This window comes from Strigops habroptila, chromosome 7, assembly GCF_004027225.2.
Source record: "Strigops habroptila isolate Jane chromosome 7, bStrHab1.2.pri, whole genome shotgun sequence".
In the NCBI taxonomy this organism is placed as follows: domain Eukaryota; kingdom Metazoa; phylum Chordata; class Aves; order Psittaciformes; family Psittacidae; genus Strigops; species Strigops habroptila.
In genome coordinates this window covers 16356041-16371906 of record NC_044283.2, presented here as the reverse complement: position 1 = coordinate 16371906, position 15866 = coordinate 16356041, and the positions used below count along the sequence as shown (strand labels likewise).

Genomic DNA, 15866 nt, shown 5'->3' with positions numbered 1-15866 from the left:
TTATCAGGCTGGATTTCTGCCCATGTGTCTGTGTTTGTGCAGCAAACATTCTTGGTGCTGCAATTTTTCATAGTAGTTTACTAGTGGTGCCCTGAAAACACTTTTTGAAAGTATTCATCTTTTATAGTGAGTGGCTTCATATAGAGGCAAATACCTGCCAAATTCATGCCATGAAGCATGGTAAAGGATCTCAGGTTGATGTGTTTGTTGTATTGTGATTCTTTAAGGGAGCACGAGGTTATCATGAAATAAACCACACATGCCTGAATTGTCAGCTAAGCCATGGAGAATCTGTGACGTTTAATGTATATGATCCAGCTAACGAGATGTGACCTGCTTTCTGATTGGGTAACTGCTGCGGAGTAACTGCTCTTCCAACACGGTTCCCACTGCTCCTCTTCAAAAATTGCTGTGGAGTAATTGCTAAATACACTTCGTGCTGGCTGAAAACTCGAAGCAGCTCATTGCTCCCAAAATGACAGCAACTGTTTTTCAGTTTTGCCCCAACTTGCTGGTTGAAGTGGGTCGCTGCCATTCAGAGGATGAGGGGACTTGGGGGGGATTGTTTGCTACTGTTTGTTTGTTAGTGTCTTGCAACTCTGTTCCTTGCATTCCTGTACATATTGATGAAGTAATTTCTAGACTTTTTCAAGTGAAAAGAACAAATATGTGTCATTAAGTGATTCCTTCAGCTGTTCTGAAAAACTGTCAGTGCTATTTTAGCCTTTTTACATACTTTTAAAGTGGTACTTTTAGTAATTGACTAGTTTTTGGTTGCAGCTCCTTTACAAGTGTTACAGCAAAAAAGTTCTTGAGGGACTTGTGAAGCAACTTCCCTCTCCTGAGTTGCTGAGGTGTGCTCGGTTAGATTTCAGTGTGTTTAATTGCAGTTTTTGCTATGCACATTCACAGCGATTGTTGTGGGCAAAAAGCAGTAATCTACTACTCTTCCTTGCTAGTACTGCCATGGGTTTCAGCAGCATTGTACTTTGACAGTGCTTAGTTAATGAAGGCCTCATGCTCCAGCATTTCTTGTATTTGCGCAGGGTAAGAATACTTTTGCCTTGTGATTGCTCAGTGTTTACATTCTGGTTCTGTGTTTTCTAATTTCTGAGCTCTGTGCTGTAAGCATTGGTATTTGTTGAAATGTAATTTCTAACTAGCTTCAGCTCAGCTCATTCATCCTTCAGTTAAAACACCTTCCTTAATAAAAATAAAAATTGAATTAGTTTCCTGGGACACTTGCAGTGACTAGGTGTGGACAGCCTGTAAACAATCATGCTGGCTTCTGGGGCACGTTGGGAATAGAAGTTTCACATTAATTTTATGCACTTCCAAGCATGTTTGGGATTGGTAGCTGAAGGCTTCTGGAGCATGTGTAGCTAGCTCTGAATTTTTTGAGTCCAGATTGATGGAGCCCTGTATGTCATGGAAGGAATGTGCTTGTGGTGTGGGTGATATGAGCTTACTGCATGAACGTTTCTCTTCAGGCAGTCTTTGGAATAATGTAGGCACTGGTCTCTGAAGGAGGCTGCTTGTACTCTGTGAGCCCCAGGGGGTAGGTAAGCACAAGCAAAGCAGCTTAAAGGGAAAGGAATTACAAAGAAACTCTCCGAAAGACTGGGGGTAGCAAGCTGTCAGATTCCACCTGGACCCAATTTCTGGAGAGAGCCAGTGGAAAGTGAGGATGCATTAAAAAAATGGGAACCTACAGCTCTTATCCCAAATGTATCTTTGGAAAGCTTTGGGATTTTCTTATTTTCCTACAAAATAAAAGTGTTCTTAATAATCCTTCAGAGCCAGATTCTCTTCTGCCCCTTGCAGTGGTAGAGGTTACAAGGCAGAGCAAAATGTACATGATTTAAGTTTTACAGAGGATGGTTGGACAGCCTATGAAAGGAGTAGCTGTATGTCATGTCTATCAGTTTTCTTCCCTTCATGTGTAGAGCCTGCCTTCATAGAGAATTCCTGTAGCTGCTCTCCAGAGCTTGCAGGTAGGTGAGAAATGATTCAAAAAAGCAACGTCCGAGAGACACCGTTAGAGAATCCACGAACAAATGCCATTTCTACTCCTGCTCTCCCAGCAGCAGGGACTATGATATGTTCGGGAGGTAGAAGTGTCCTCAAAGTGGCTCTGCGCTTGGGGACCCTCCCTGGAAAATCCACTGCTCCACTCTGGTTTCTGTCAGCATTGGGTGGAAGGGAATAATAATCAGTGTGAAGGATGTGCTCAGTGTATTAAGCAGATAAAGTACAGATTTGATTAAAGAAAGGTCATTTAGATGCAGCATGGCTATCTTTGTTGTTCATGTTTTCTTTAGGAAGAAATGAAAGTAAAGAATTAGCAGCTCTAGCCTGGTCTAGATATGCAAACTATTGCTCTCCAAACTTCTTACAACTTTATGGGCTCCTCAGGCAGAACCTACAACTGCCTTTTTAAATTCAGGGTCAGTCTTAGGCGAAGAATTCCAATCACACTCAGGCAGGGGGTGGTTTTATGATGTAAGTACTGGCAAAAGTCCACCACCTAGCTAATTCTTATGTGATCTAAAGTAAATTAGGGAGTCTGAGTTAGGAACTAGTGTACAGGAACACCTTACCTCCCTTAAAAGTTGTTCAAAGATATCTAATCTGGTAATATAGTTTTCTAAATGGAAATTAATGCATGCTTTTTCAACAGTACTTTGGGAGCATCTAGTGCCATTTTGTAATGCATCAACAATCCTGATTTAAAGAAATAAAATGAATATTTAAGTGTTTAATAATCTCTGGCAGATATAAAGATAAATCTTATTTACTTCTATCATAGTCGATTAGCTTTCTGGTTAACCAGAATGCAGCTGTTTTCCTTGCTCTCTGTGTGGTTTTAAGGTTTTCATTGCCATTCACTCTAACTCAGTTTATCTTGATATTTTTATGTCTGTGTTAGTTTAACATTTCAAGAAAGCAATCGTATTGTGGCATAATCAGCAGTTTCTAAAGTTCTAGGTAGCAATATGCAGCATAGGTAAATTAGCTTAAACATTTTCTCTGTTTTTCATAAAACTTGATGTTTAAAAAAACCTCTTGTCCTCTTTGATGTTGTAAATCCTTTTCTGTTCTAATTTTTAATCATTTGAAATTGCTCACACTTAAAACAAAAGGTGATTATAGCTTGTATATAATTATTTTTCAGTCACATTACAGTGCACTGTGGATAGATCACCTGAAGTTGCTGACAGTTTAAAGTTTGAGGCGTTGCTTTATTGCCAATAATCAAAGAAATGTATCAAGCCTTTCACTTGCTTATTTAGTCCTCTATATTGTGAGAACTTTTGCATATCACAATATATTAAATTCATCTGTATCTCTGTCACTACAAGAGATTATGCTTTACATCGCTGTTCTATGCAAAACACAGCTTTCCTTCTGGCTAAGAGAGCAGTGTTTTAAGGGTGTTTTAAAGACAATCAGCTTAATCAAAGTGTATTAAACTCCTATTAAACTGTATAGTGAATTTAGCAACAGTAGAGATTTTGTGATGGAAGAAAATGTAAAGAAAATTAAAAGGAAAATAAAGGAGAATGTTATGATTGTTTAAAAGCTATTAAATGAACTGGAAGCCTATGCAGTCATTCATATTCAACCAAATATTTAAAGCAAATCAAAGCTAAACAAAATTTCTTCAGTTTAATGGAAGTCTCTTATTTTACTTCCTCACATTGCTAGCTGATGAAATAATCTTTTCTTCTTCCTGATGCATTTTTAATAGATTGGTCATAAAAATCTATGTTGTGACATCACATTTGTTCACATAGCAACTTAGTATCGCAAACAGATCTCTCATATTGTGTACATGAGTCTGAGTTTGTCCAATGAGTTTGTTTTGATGAGGGGAAAACACATAAACTTATATCTCAAAGTATTTTGGAGGAAATATTCTTTCACCCACAAATATACTAATACTTAGCGATTCTAGGAACACGAGTGAAGTATTTTAAAAGAGCACTTATAAACCATGCTTTGCTGAAACGAAAAGGTCAGTTTTAAAAGAAAACCCTTGAACTTCTTTAGGCAGAATGGGTTCAAGGCTCTTTTTACTGATTGTCTTTTATTTCATATAGTTTTTTCATCCCTTCAAAAAAAAAAAAATTCAGTTGCAGCTGTTTTCAATTAAAATCGTTACAAACTGACAATTCTTATGAGGCTGGGGGAGAAAAAAAAGACTCTACTTCCTTTCCATGCTGATCCTTAGCTTACAATCAGGGATGTCTTTCTGCCTCTTTTTATTCTCCCTAAAGTTATAATATAGAATGTAAACTGCATGTGCAAGTAACAGGGAGCTTTTGGGGGCAGGGGCTGGTGAGTGGGGAGAGAGTGAGTCAGTGGGAAAGTGTAAAAATGGATCTCGTCTGCAACCCACTCTGATGCTTACTAGATCATTTTCTCTAAAGAAACCTTTTCAACTCTTCCTTTTCTCTTTTTCATTCTTTGCTCTTTAAACCATAAATCCACTTAAAAAAACCTTAGACTTTCCCTGATGTAAACAAGATTTACTATGCACATCCAGTCTCAAAAATAGAAGCCTCTGGATGGTGAGAAGGAACAAAATAGAGATCATAACAAGGGCCCAGTCCTGTGCTCTTATTTAAGCTGGAGTTTTGCCTGCAGTAGGATTGCAAGATCAGATAAAAAAAATCATTTGTTTTTGGTATATACACTTTCTTTGTTTACAGAAAAAGGGTATGGGTAGATTGCTAAACTCATTGCAATATTTTTAGCTGGGCTCCTCGCTTCAAATGGTATTTTTTTTGTATCTTTTTGCCAAAAGTTGCATATCTGCTGTAAACAGGCATTCCAACCGTGCTGATACTTTGTTCAGTTGTTTCCTGCACTGTACTGTGTAAACAGGCCAGCATATATCCTCAGGTTTGCTGGGTGCTCTTTTCCAAAAGTTGTTCCTGGCCTATTTGAAGCCTCAGAGGGATGATCCTGGCAGAGACAAGGTGGCCCCAAAATGGCTGATGATTAGTCTCCAAAAAGGATTGTGGTAGGGCAGGGCTTGTTGGCCAGGTCTCAATGGTCTTATTTATTAGCAAAAATAGTAGTTAAAGAAACCTCCCCGAGCCCCTGGCTGAAATCTCTTCCCTAGGCTTGTGTCTCTCTTTTCCCTAATGCACTCTTTCTGTTTGTTACTGTTAGAATTTCAGAGAGAAAGCACTTTATAATCAGAATACTGTTTCCATTTCTATTACATTGTGGTGGACAGCCAGGCCCTTCTAAACTGAAGCCTGTAAGTTGCTGATCGAAGCCAAACAGTATACTTGGTACTCCTGAGGTAAGTGGGGATCAACTAGAACAACCAGGTGATCATAAACCTCAGTATGGGAACAGCTAGTGCTTCTGGAGGCAACTCTGGCCCTTTTGTGCCTTATGGGGCTAGGGAAAAACTACCAATGTGGAAAAATTTGACCTTTGCAGAACTAAATGTGAACTAGGATCAGTGGCTTTCTAAGCCTACTGCCTCTTCAGGACTTATGAGTGGTGGTTGTGTAGAGTCTTTGCAAAGGCCATAAATTTTACAGGAGCAGGCTGTCCTCTCTGAGAGACTTGGGTTGCCTTGGCTCCGCCTTGCTGTTTATACACCATTGTCAAGAAGACATACTCATGATGAAGCTTCTGGCCAGGGTGGTGTTCCTGTCTGCATCATACAGACTTGAAGCATGAGTGTGTAGCAGATTTCTTCTTTATGACGAACTCTCATAACTAGAACCAAAATACAAGTATCAAAATAGAACTTCTCCCTGAGTTCTTTCTGTTGTCAATATTCACATCCAGGGCAGAATCACAAACTCACAACTGACACAGCAAAGCCATAACTTTATGTATGTTTCTAAATGTACTTAATCTACTGCCCAGTTACCTGCAAACTAAATAGTTAGATCTTTGAATCCTTCCAAACAACTAATATATTAGAACATTGTTGTAATATCTATCATGCATGATCTGGAATAGCTGCTGATATCCATCTTTCCTGATTCTAAGCCACAGAGTCAGCTTGCCGAGCCTAGTTAGCTGAGAAGAAACATTCAAATCTGTCTGTAGCATTTGTGTGTGTGTGTGTGTGTTTAAAAAGGAAAAAGGAAAATGTATTCTCTGGGTATAGTTTTACCATCAAATTAGTCGTGTACAGCAGATTCAATATCTGTCCAGATCATGTCCATTTTACACAACTGCTAGTTGCAGACTAGAGCATCCTTCATGATCCAGAAGAATTGCGGGATCTGGTTGGATGACGTTATCTGTTGTTATTCAGAAGGCAAATGCAACATTAGGTGTGTATAAAAGTGATCATATGTGGAAAGCCCTGACTAAGGCAGACCCAAGAATAGACATCATTGTAGAGCCACTGTGCTTATTCTTCAAAACCTAAATATCTGGAAAAAACAACTGTCCCTGTTTGAGTACTATTATGTGCAGTCTTATATCACCTATGCAGTGGACTATTTTCACTTTTCTTTCAGAGTTTCAAACATTTGTTTTTTCTAACTACGTATTTTTTTAGGTTATTTTCTAAAGTAGTAAATTGAGAAAATGATGACTTTCAGTACATTGCGCATTTAAAGTATTTCATGTACCTTATTGTGATTCTTGTTCCAATTGTATAGTTTTGCCTCAGCCATTAGCAGAAGATTTTATCAGAGGAAGAGCTGCCATCTGTCCTAGAGCAGGTTACAAAAAGATTCTGAAATATTAATGACCACATTTAAAAAAAAAATATTCTAAATCTTTAAATACAGCAGTCACATGGAGAAAGGAAAATGCTCAGAAGGCAAGAAAGTAAATAGAGTGAAACTTTTTCATTTTATTAGTGTTTAAGCTGAAGCACCCTCAGCATAATTCATCCCCCAGGAAAGCAGTCAGTAATACCAGCATTCCTAACCAGCTGCTTTTCTACAGACTAGACATCCTCCAGGCTGTGACTGGGAAGGCAGGCATGAAACCTGCTTTGCCACTAGGTGTGCAACCAGGGTAGTATTCTAAAGTTGGAAAAAGGGAATAGGAAGTGCCTTGCACCTAGAATGGTATGTTTTCTTCATGCAGTTAACGGAAGTCTCATGCATGGGTTATGAGGCAGTAGAGGAAGGCCTACAATGGTCTCCATCCCTCATATCCTGCTTGTAACTTGCCTTTTCAGATCAGTGTCACCCTCTTCCATAATTCTTGTATCCACTTTAAGTGGAAAAAATGTTTCCATGTTACTCCATTCCACATCACAATAATGTTATTGTGACTATGAAGAAAAAAACTGCTGTAAATTAGTTCCTTTAGAGCAAATTAAAATTTTTCTTGTTGTTCAGTATTTTGCAGGAGGGACCCCCCTTCCTTTTGGTACTCAGTCAGCATTCCTCTACCTTTGTTCTTTGCCATACCAAGATACTAAAAACATTGTCAGCGTATGGATTCTGTATGTGCATTTGCAGCCACACCTTTGGTGTAGTAGATGAGGGCAATGGAATAGCTCTGTCACTTCTACCTAGAGTTAATCACTGGCATATCAGTTAACCCTTAGGGTAATTAGGTAATAATATTGTTGATGTGATCTGAAGTAGCGTTTTAAGCAATTAGAAGTTCAGATATAATGTGATGCAGCTATACATTATATAGCGCATCTCTCCATTTTACAGAGCAAAAAATTACCATATGTTTTGTGGGAAGCTTGGCATTTTGCACTGACTGGAGTTCTGCTTGTATTTACGAACAGCATGCTTGTAAACTGTGGTAATAACTCTTTGAAGGCCACACCTATGCACACTGTTGATTATGTTAAAAAGCGTAGGCCTGTTTTAATGAATGTGTTGGCATGAATTATGGGACATAAAAAGCCAACACACTGGGTAAAGGTTCGTTACCTGAATGCAACAAATACTACATACAACATTTCCATGACTGTTCACTAGAGTTTAACAGCAAATTTGCTTTGGCTGTGTTCGTGCTCTTTATGTGTTTCTGTGAATGTTCAATCAATGGAGTTTTATTCTTACAAATAATTGCAGAATGCAAATTTCAATTTATTGAGCATTCTGGAAAGACGTTGCTTATTTTATATGTGCTAAGCTGAGGGGCAGCATTTGCTCTTTTGATTTTCCAAAATTTCCCAGATAGAACCATGGTACTTAGAAATTAAACACACCAGAGAAGAATCTCTGATTGCTTTGCAGTGAGGACTGACTGGTATATGAATGTAAAGTGAATTAATGGCAATGACTGGTGGCGATGGGAAAATGACAAGCCAGTAACTATGATATATGGACATATTTCTTCTATTGGACAGGACGCTGCTTATCATGCAGCTACTTTAGAAAAATGTATGAAGAAAGAATTGGTGGAAACATTCAAATCTTCTTGGCATTTTAAACTCTAACTCCATCTGTGCTCATCCAGTCATGGATGCAAAACAGTAACACACAATATATGGCCAATCACAGCATACACTTTCAATCACAGCATATAGTCTTAGCAGAATATTACATGTGTACAGCAGACTGCTTGTTATGAAAGACGAGCAAAATTATGTCTTAAATTTGAATAATTAATGCATTCAAATAAATTGTTATTAATTCCTAATAACTTGGGGTAGGGCAAAGTGGAACTCTATAAATTTTATTATTTGATGTGAATGATTAGCTCAGCTCTTTTCAGTACCTCTTAACACTCTGTCAGGGTTAATAATGAAAAGTGAAAAGATCGGTCAAGATGCCAGCACACCAAGTACATCTGTTCTCTGTCAGTACAGTAAGACTATTTAACACCTACATCAACAGCATCCTGAAGCAACCAAGTTACCACCTTGACTGATTGTTTCATCCAAAGGGCTGCACTTCTAAATACGCAGTGTAGCACAGACTTCCTGGTACAGAGTGGTGTTAGTACTGGTACGTAACCTGAAGCCACAACCTGCGTGTCTAGACTGACAAGAATCCTACCAGTTGAGCCACTGTGACACCTTGTGGCTTATGAAGCAACACAAGGATCTTTCAGAAAACGAATAGGTAAAAGCCAGAGGTTAATGGGTATTGATAAATGCCCTCTCATACAACTATCAACAGAAATCTCTTTGCTGAGTTACTCTAGGATGTTTTCAAGATACAGTTAAGTGGTAGTGTGCTCATTTCTCTTCAGGGTCCTTATATTATGTATTTTATTGTGAAGTGTCATAAGACAGGGCATCATTTTGGTAAGCCTCACCTGCTGCTATTATCTCCAGTGCTCTGGTGTTTGCTTATTATTCAGATTACATAAAGAAACACTGTTTTGGCTGCAATAGAGGGTAAATATTTTGTTTGTTTGCAACCATTAATTTGGTTAATCAAAAGAATGTTTGAAGGGAGTAAAGTACTTTTTGGTGTGAGTGTGTTCAAACGGTAGCACAGTTAAAAGTAATCAAAGTATAGCAAGCATTTGGCAGTGGACATACAACTCCATAAGCCCCAAAATTTGGGGTTAAGTAGATAGTATTTCAGCTGTGAATAATTCATTAACTACAGTGAAGCTGTATTTTGCTGAGAAATTCCCAGTAAACTGGAAGTGGGGCTGATACTGCATGGAGCTGAGAAGGAGCTCTGCATCCGTAAAGGCTCAGCACCTCACATTATCTGACACTGATTTCTTGATTGTCACTTGTGTCCTCAAATAAGCATGTCCATGTTTCCTTCCATGATGATCCTGAGTGTTTAAGAGGAGTTTCCTTTAAACTCATGCATTATGTCCTGTGGCTCTTTCCTTGGCTTTGACATTTTCAAAAACTTAGCAACAATTGGGCTGAAATAGTTGCCTTCCATTGCCAAATACCGACTTAGGAGTGAATACACTCTCTAACAATGCAAAGGGTCTGCATCCCTCTGTTGTCCCTTATCTTCAGGTACACAGTGCTGCCATTTAAATATAATACATAGACATACATGCCCAGACTTGCATTTAACTTGCTGGTGTGGGAAGCAGTAGCAGCACAGGACACAGGGCAGGCAGCCTACCTTATTTCATGGATAGGTATTTTGGTCCTTTTCTGGGAGTTATGGTCTTAAAGTTAGGTGGCTGCTGATGCTCATATACAACCCTGTCTTCATGATGTGTACCATTATATTTATTATAAGATTCTTGGGGATGGGACCACCTTCTCTGTTATACATAGAATCATAGAATCAAGTAGGTTGGAAAAGACCTTTAAGATCATGAAGTCCAACCTCTAGTCGAACTTCAGAGAATCACAGATTCATAGAATAGTTAGGGTTGGAAAGGACCTTAAGATCATCTAGTTCCAACTCCCCTGCCATGGGCAGGGACACCTCGCACTAAACCATGTCACCCAAGACTCCATCCAACCTGGCCTTGGACACTGCCAGGGATGGAGCATTCACAACTTCCTTAGGCAACCCATTCCAGTGCCTCGGTCAAGTGCCAGCACACCCATACAGTGCCAGCACAGTGGAGTACTGGTCTGAGTCTGCAGCACATTTTAATATTGTGCCATGCATCTTAGTTAACTAAAGGCTAAAAGTAGATAGTAGTATTTTAAATACTTTCAAACCCAAATCTGGATATACCACAGTAATTTTGATTTCACAGATCAAAATGTTTTAATTGATGTTACATGTATTTATGCACTGCAAAGAATTATCTGACTAGAAAATACCATAATACTGTAAGTTTTTGGAAGACAACTGTTTAATGTTATTAACACATTTCATATTACTTCTCAACTAATTCAGCACACCCGTGCAAACCTACTGGCTTTGCCAAGCAAGTACAAATATATTTTAGGGCAGCATTCTGCTGGTTGATTTGTACATTTGTACATCTGATATTGTTATTAAATCTATTACTTTTTTAGTGTAATTCTTCAGTAATTTCATATCAATCAAAGGAGCTCATTCAAAGTCCATTTTCTCTTAACAGTGGAAAGACTTGTCTTAAATTCCACGGGAAAAGCATATCCTTTTCAATGGGAACTGGCATTGTGGAATATGTAGATTATTTCATGAGGATTTGGGGAGGGAATATTGAAAAGTCTTGTCATGAATAAGTTCTTGTAATAAATAAGTAGAGATGAACCAGCAAGGTTGTTCTAGGAAAGAAAGGCAACACTTATTTTTTTTTCTTTTATTGTCTGCACTCTACTGATCTAATTAGCCAGTGAAAACAGACCCATTTTGAATATTAAAAAGACAAAATCAACTCCCCCTCCCCCGTCCCCCACATCTGTTGCCTTTTGGAGACTACTTATAGTACCCAAACTACCTATAGTCTAATGGATTTTGCTTTGTGACAGACGTTACCTACATTTGCTTGCAAATAAATAAGATAGTTATAAATATTTTTTTCTGGTTCTGAGGGAAAAGGGCTGTTTAAATTGTCATTTTGAAAGAAACTGAGCTACCTTAAGCAAAACTAGAACATTTTTGGTGTTACGCAAATGAAGGTAGTCACAGTCCTGATACATTTCTGAATGGTGATCTAATAGCAGTATCTTAATGATTACCATATTATAGAAACTTAAATCGTTCCTGAGACTGCTTGAAGTTGGAAGGAGTGCGCAGGGTTATACCCTGGTCGGGAGCAGGAGAGCATAGATGGGTAAAACTACTGAAATCATCTCTGCTCTATTTCATTATGCTACTGCCTTCTGCAGTATCAACTTGATGGACTGAATTTCCATGAGGAAGTGAGGCAGTTCACTGCACCTCTGCTGGGTTGGGCCCACTCTTGCACAGGAGCAAGAGCCGTCTTTCTAATTGCAGTCTTGAATCTGAATATTAATGCCTCATCCGGATCACAGTATTGCAGGACGAAGGGATCCTTGTCAGTGGATTTTGCTCAGTGCCCATGCTGGTTTGGGACCTTTAATCATCTGTGGACCCCAGAATTCTCTTAGCTTTGTTTAATGCCACATTTAAAGACAGCATCAAAAAAAGGGTGGATTTTTTCCATAGCTTTTTCTCACCATTTTTATAGGTGGATACCAGCTACATTATTAAAATAGTTTTCCTGTTGAGAGGAAAGAACTCCCAATTTCGCTGAAGGTGACTTTTTAGAAACACAATTACCTATATAATTTTCAAGATTATTATTAGGATGTATATGAAGCTATTAGGACCATGGGAACTAGGATAAACCCACCTGGTGTGCAAATTTTGTTACCAATGTAACTATACACTAAGCATGAGAAGACTGAGTGTGATTATAAGAGTCAACTGAGAAACATAAATTGAGAGCTCAGCCCAGCAGTCTTTCCCTTCCTTGGAGATTGATGGCACACGGATGCACGATTGCAAATAACATAGTCTGTGGGCTAATGGTACTGGTGTGATTTAAAAAGAAAAATAAAATCTTTTTTTCTCTCACAAGCTTCATAGGTTTGCTTCAGCTCCTCATCTCCATGCATAGCTTTCCTGTTTATGTCAATGAAATGAGAATTAGGCCCTGTATATGGAGGTGCTACAAGAAGGTGCAGCAGCTGGTACAGCAACAATTTGTTTTGTGGAACCTACCTATTCTGATGGGTTTAGCAATTTTAGGTGACTTTGTCCTTAGAGGTGAATTTGAGGCATCTTAAAAGGACTAGAAGGCATATTTAGCTTTTAAGTGATGTCCATAGTTGGCTATGTGATAGAACTGCATGTTCAGGGGCTTAGTTTGTATTTGCACTTCCCATTTCACAAATGCCAAAGGTATGACAGAAAGCATGGTTAAGAGCAAGCATTACTGGCTATTAAAGAATATTGTTTAGCAAAACAAACAACAGAAAGGGGATGAAGCTTTTTTCAATCAGAACTCTAGCTGGAAAGAAATGCCCATAAATTAGCAGAATAGTAAGTAGATCTGGCAGGCTGTATGAACTACGTCATTTAGCCGAGCTTATCCACACACTCCTTGAAAGTGGACTCTGTAGTCTACATTGTTAGCTGTATTAATAAATAACTTTTCCAAGATTTGTTATTTAGGTTTACTCTTTACTTGTTTCATTTTAATGCCAAACAAAACCAAACCCTGGATGTTCACAGTTAATATTTTTTCAATGGTTTTTTTTTTCCAGCAGCTGCTAGCTTCTACTGCTTTACCGGGAAGGGGAGAGGAGATGATTAAATGAAATTCATAGCCTTTTAGTGTCTGCTCAGCCTGTGACTGGCAGCATGTGGGGTTTGTGGCTGCTGACCTGGCAGACTCCCAGCATTTTTGTGATGTCAAGTGCACACATCATGGGTCTGTACAAGCTAAATACGGGCTTCAAACCCCTCTCCCTGGTTGCTTTCTTTTAGGAGACTAAGGACTTCTCCCAGTAAAAATCAGAGTGAGAGTCGAGCTGCTCATTACAGTTGCAAACTTGTGTGCTTGGCAGCATGGCCTGAGTTGTGGGCCTAGCAGCTTTTTTCTGTAGATGTGCTTTCTGTATAGTGCTTCATTTGTTTGGTGTAGTAAACGATAACTTGCTGCTTTAATACATGAAAAATGGGTGCAGCTAGCACATCTGAGTTCTGCTGAAATAAATAGCAAATTCTTCATTAGCTTTAACACCGCCTGCATGTATAGCTACCTTAAAGTATGGATTCCTTCAATTTGTTATTTGTATGAACCTTTGGAGTTCTTCTGCTAAGAAAATGAGATTGATACCATTATCTTTACAAGGTTTTATATACGTTGACAAAATGTTACTGTCTGTTTCACACTCAGTTGCATTTAAAACCTGTGGTTGCATTTCAGGCCATAAAATAAGTTTAAAAAATAACAGCCACTTGCATTCATAGTTGTCTCTCTTTCATCTGCTTAATGATTTATTTGTTTCTAGGAATTGCATTTGAAATTCCCAGGCGTCTAAACCTTTTTCAGCATCAAACTGACCACTGATCTTAAAAAATCATCTAGATCAACACCAACTCAATCATTGACAAGGGCTAGAGGAAATGAAACATCTGAGATCTATTAAGATTTTTGTTTATGCTTTTAAATATTGAAAAGTGCATCACTGCTTGACTTTCATGCTTTGAGCATGAATCTATTAAAGAAAACTACACAAACAGTTGCATGATGAAGTGATTTGTGCTAGAAAGCTGGGACACCACCATGTAATTGTAGAGGAATTGCAACGAAGGCGACGACTGTGGTTAATAAACAAATGTTGGTTTATGTATTTATTGTGGTGATAGAAAGACTTTACCAGGTTCTTCCCAAAGATAACAGACTCTTAATTCTCTTGTGGCTTCCCACAGAAAATGCTTCACTGTTGAATTTTACTTCCTATACACTGTGCCTTTGAGGTGCATCCCTGTTGTAGTTTTCAGTGAAAGTCATGGCCTGAAATTTTCTCACTACCACACTTTCAAATGATCCGCTACTTCCACCCTCCTCGAAGGACACTGTTCTTTATTATGAGCTTGCCTTCAAACGCATGTAGTATTTCGGAGGGGGAAGGAGGCTGTTTGGCCAGCAGGCCAGGCCTCCTCAGGAGTCGGCTGAGTTTCCACAAACTCTGCTAATTCTCCTCAGCTGCCCCGTACTCCTCCAGAGCCTGTGGAGAAAGCGGGGTGCAGGATGAGGGGATTGAAGCCTCTGAGGTGCTCTGTCACCACAGCACGGGCAGATTGTAAATACATTGTTAAAGAAAGGTATTTGGCCAATGGGTGGTGCTGCTACTGGGCTTTTTCAGAGGTCAGCTGAGGAAAGGTCTGAGCTGGTGCGCTGTCAGGTTTTCTGGAAGGCCATGTCTGAAGGAGGCTACAATGGGTTGGGACCTAAATCTTCCAGACTGAAGGATCTTATTGTTGCTTAGTATACACACTTCTCTGCCTTTATCCTCTTCCAGCCAATATATTTAATTCCTAAAGAATCATGTAGGCTGGTCTCGTTAGTCAACTACTTGCAGGTGGCCCTTAGGGAAGGAGAAGACCCATGAGGGGTTCCCACTGTAGAAGCCTCCAGCAGAACACATGCAACATGGCAGTGCTGCTGGCACCTGGGACTGCCAGCATCAAAAGCTGAAGGAATAGCTCGTGTTAACCATCGGTAAGCAACTGTATCCTATTCTCACTGGGACCAGTCACTAGAGGGGGTGAGACCTCCTGTATTAACCTAGAATATTACAGGCAATTTTGGAGGAAGATTGTAAATTCTATTTATGGTGGCTGGTGGAAAGAGGAGCTCATTACCAGGCAGCAGTCCTTCAGCTGAGGCTGAGTCCCTTCCATCCCACAGAAACCCTCTTGTAAAATATATTTGGGATTTTGCCTGTGTCTTGCTGATTTTAGTGGAGACTCTGAACACAATATCTGGAAAAAATTGACTGGAAACCATGTCATTTGAGGGGAAGAGGAAGGAAAAAGGATGCCCACTTGCAGATAATTGATGCTTTCAACGTGTGTTCCTATAAGGAGTTTTACCAGAATTTATCAGACTGACTGACCATGAACAGAATGAATGTTTAAATACCATTTTTATAGACAGTACAAACTCAAAGCGAACAGTAAAAGCAGAAGGGTTTGCTGAAGCAGCATGCAATGTAAAAGGACATTTTGAAATTTGTTGTGACCTGACATCAAAGTTCAAGATTGGATAATACCGTATGTGATATTATCCAATGATAATATGATGTGATGATGATTTACTCAATTAACATCTATTAGCTTGAAGAGCTACGTTCAAACTTACCTAGGATGTATCTAAAAAACCATACTGAAGTAATAATTTGGTGAAAAGCTAATATATTATTTATTAACAAATGTTCACTAGATGACAAAGATTTGAATATCCTTCAGTATTTCCCTTTGGGTGTTGTCACAACATACACATGAAAATGTTAGGCATGTCAGCATAAAAACTTAAAGAAAAGTGAAATT

General features: G+C 38.9%; 1 protein-coding gene across 10 annotated transcripts in view; it reads left to right on the top strand.

Annotated features, from left to right (window-relative positions):
- LDB2 (LIM domain binding 2) overlaps positions 1–15866 on the top strand; it is a 388950-nt gene that overhangs the window by 168405 nt on the left and 204679 nt on the right. The window lies entirely within an intron of this gene.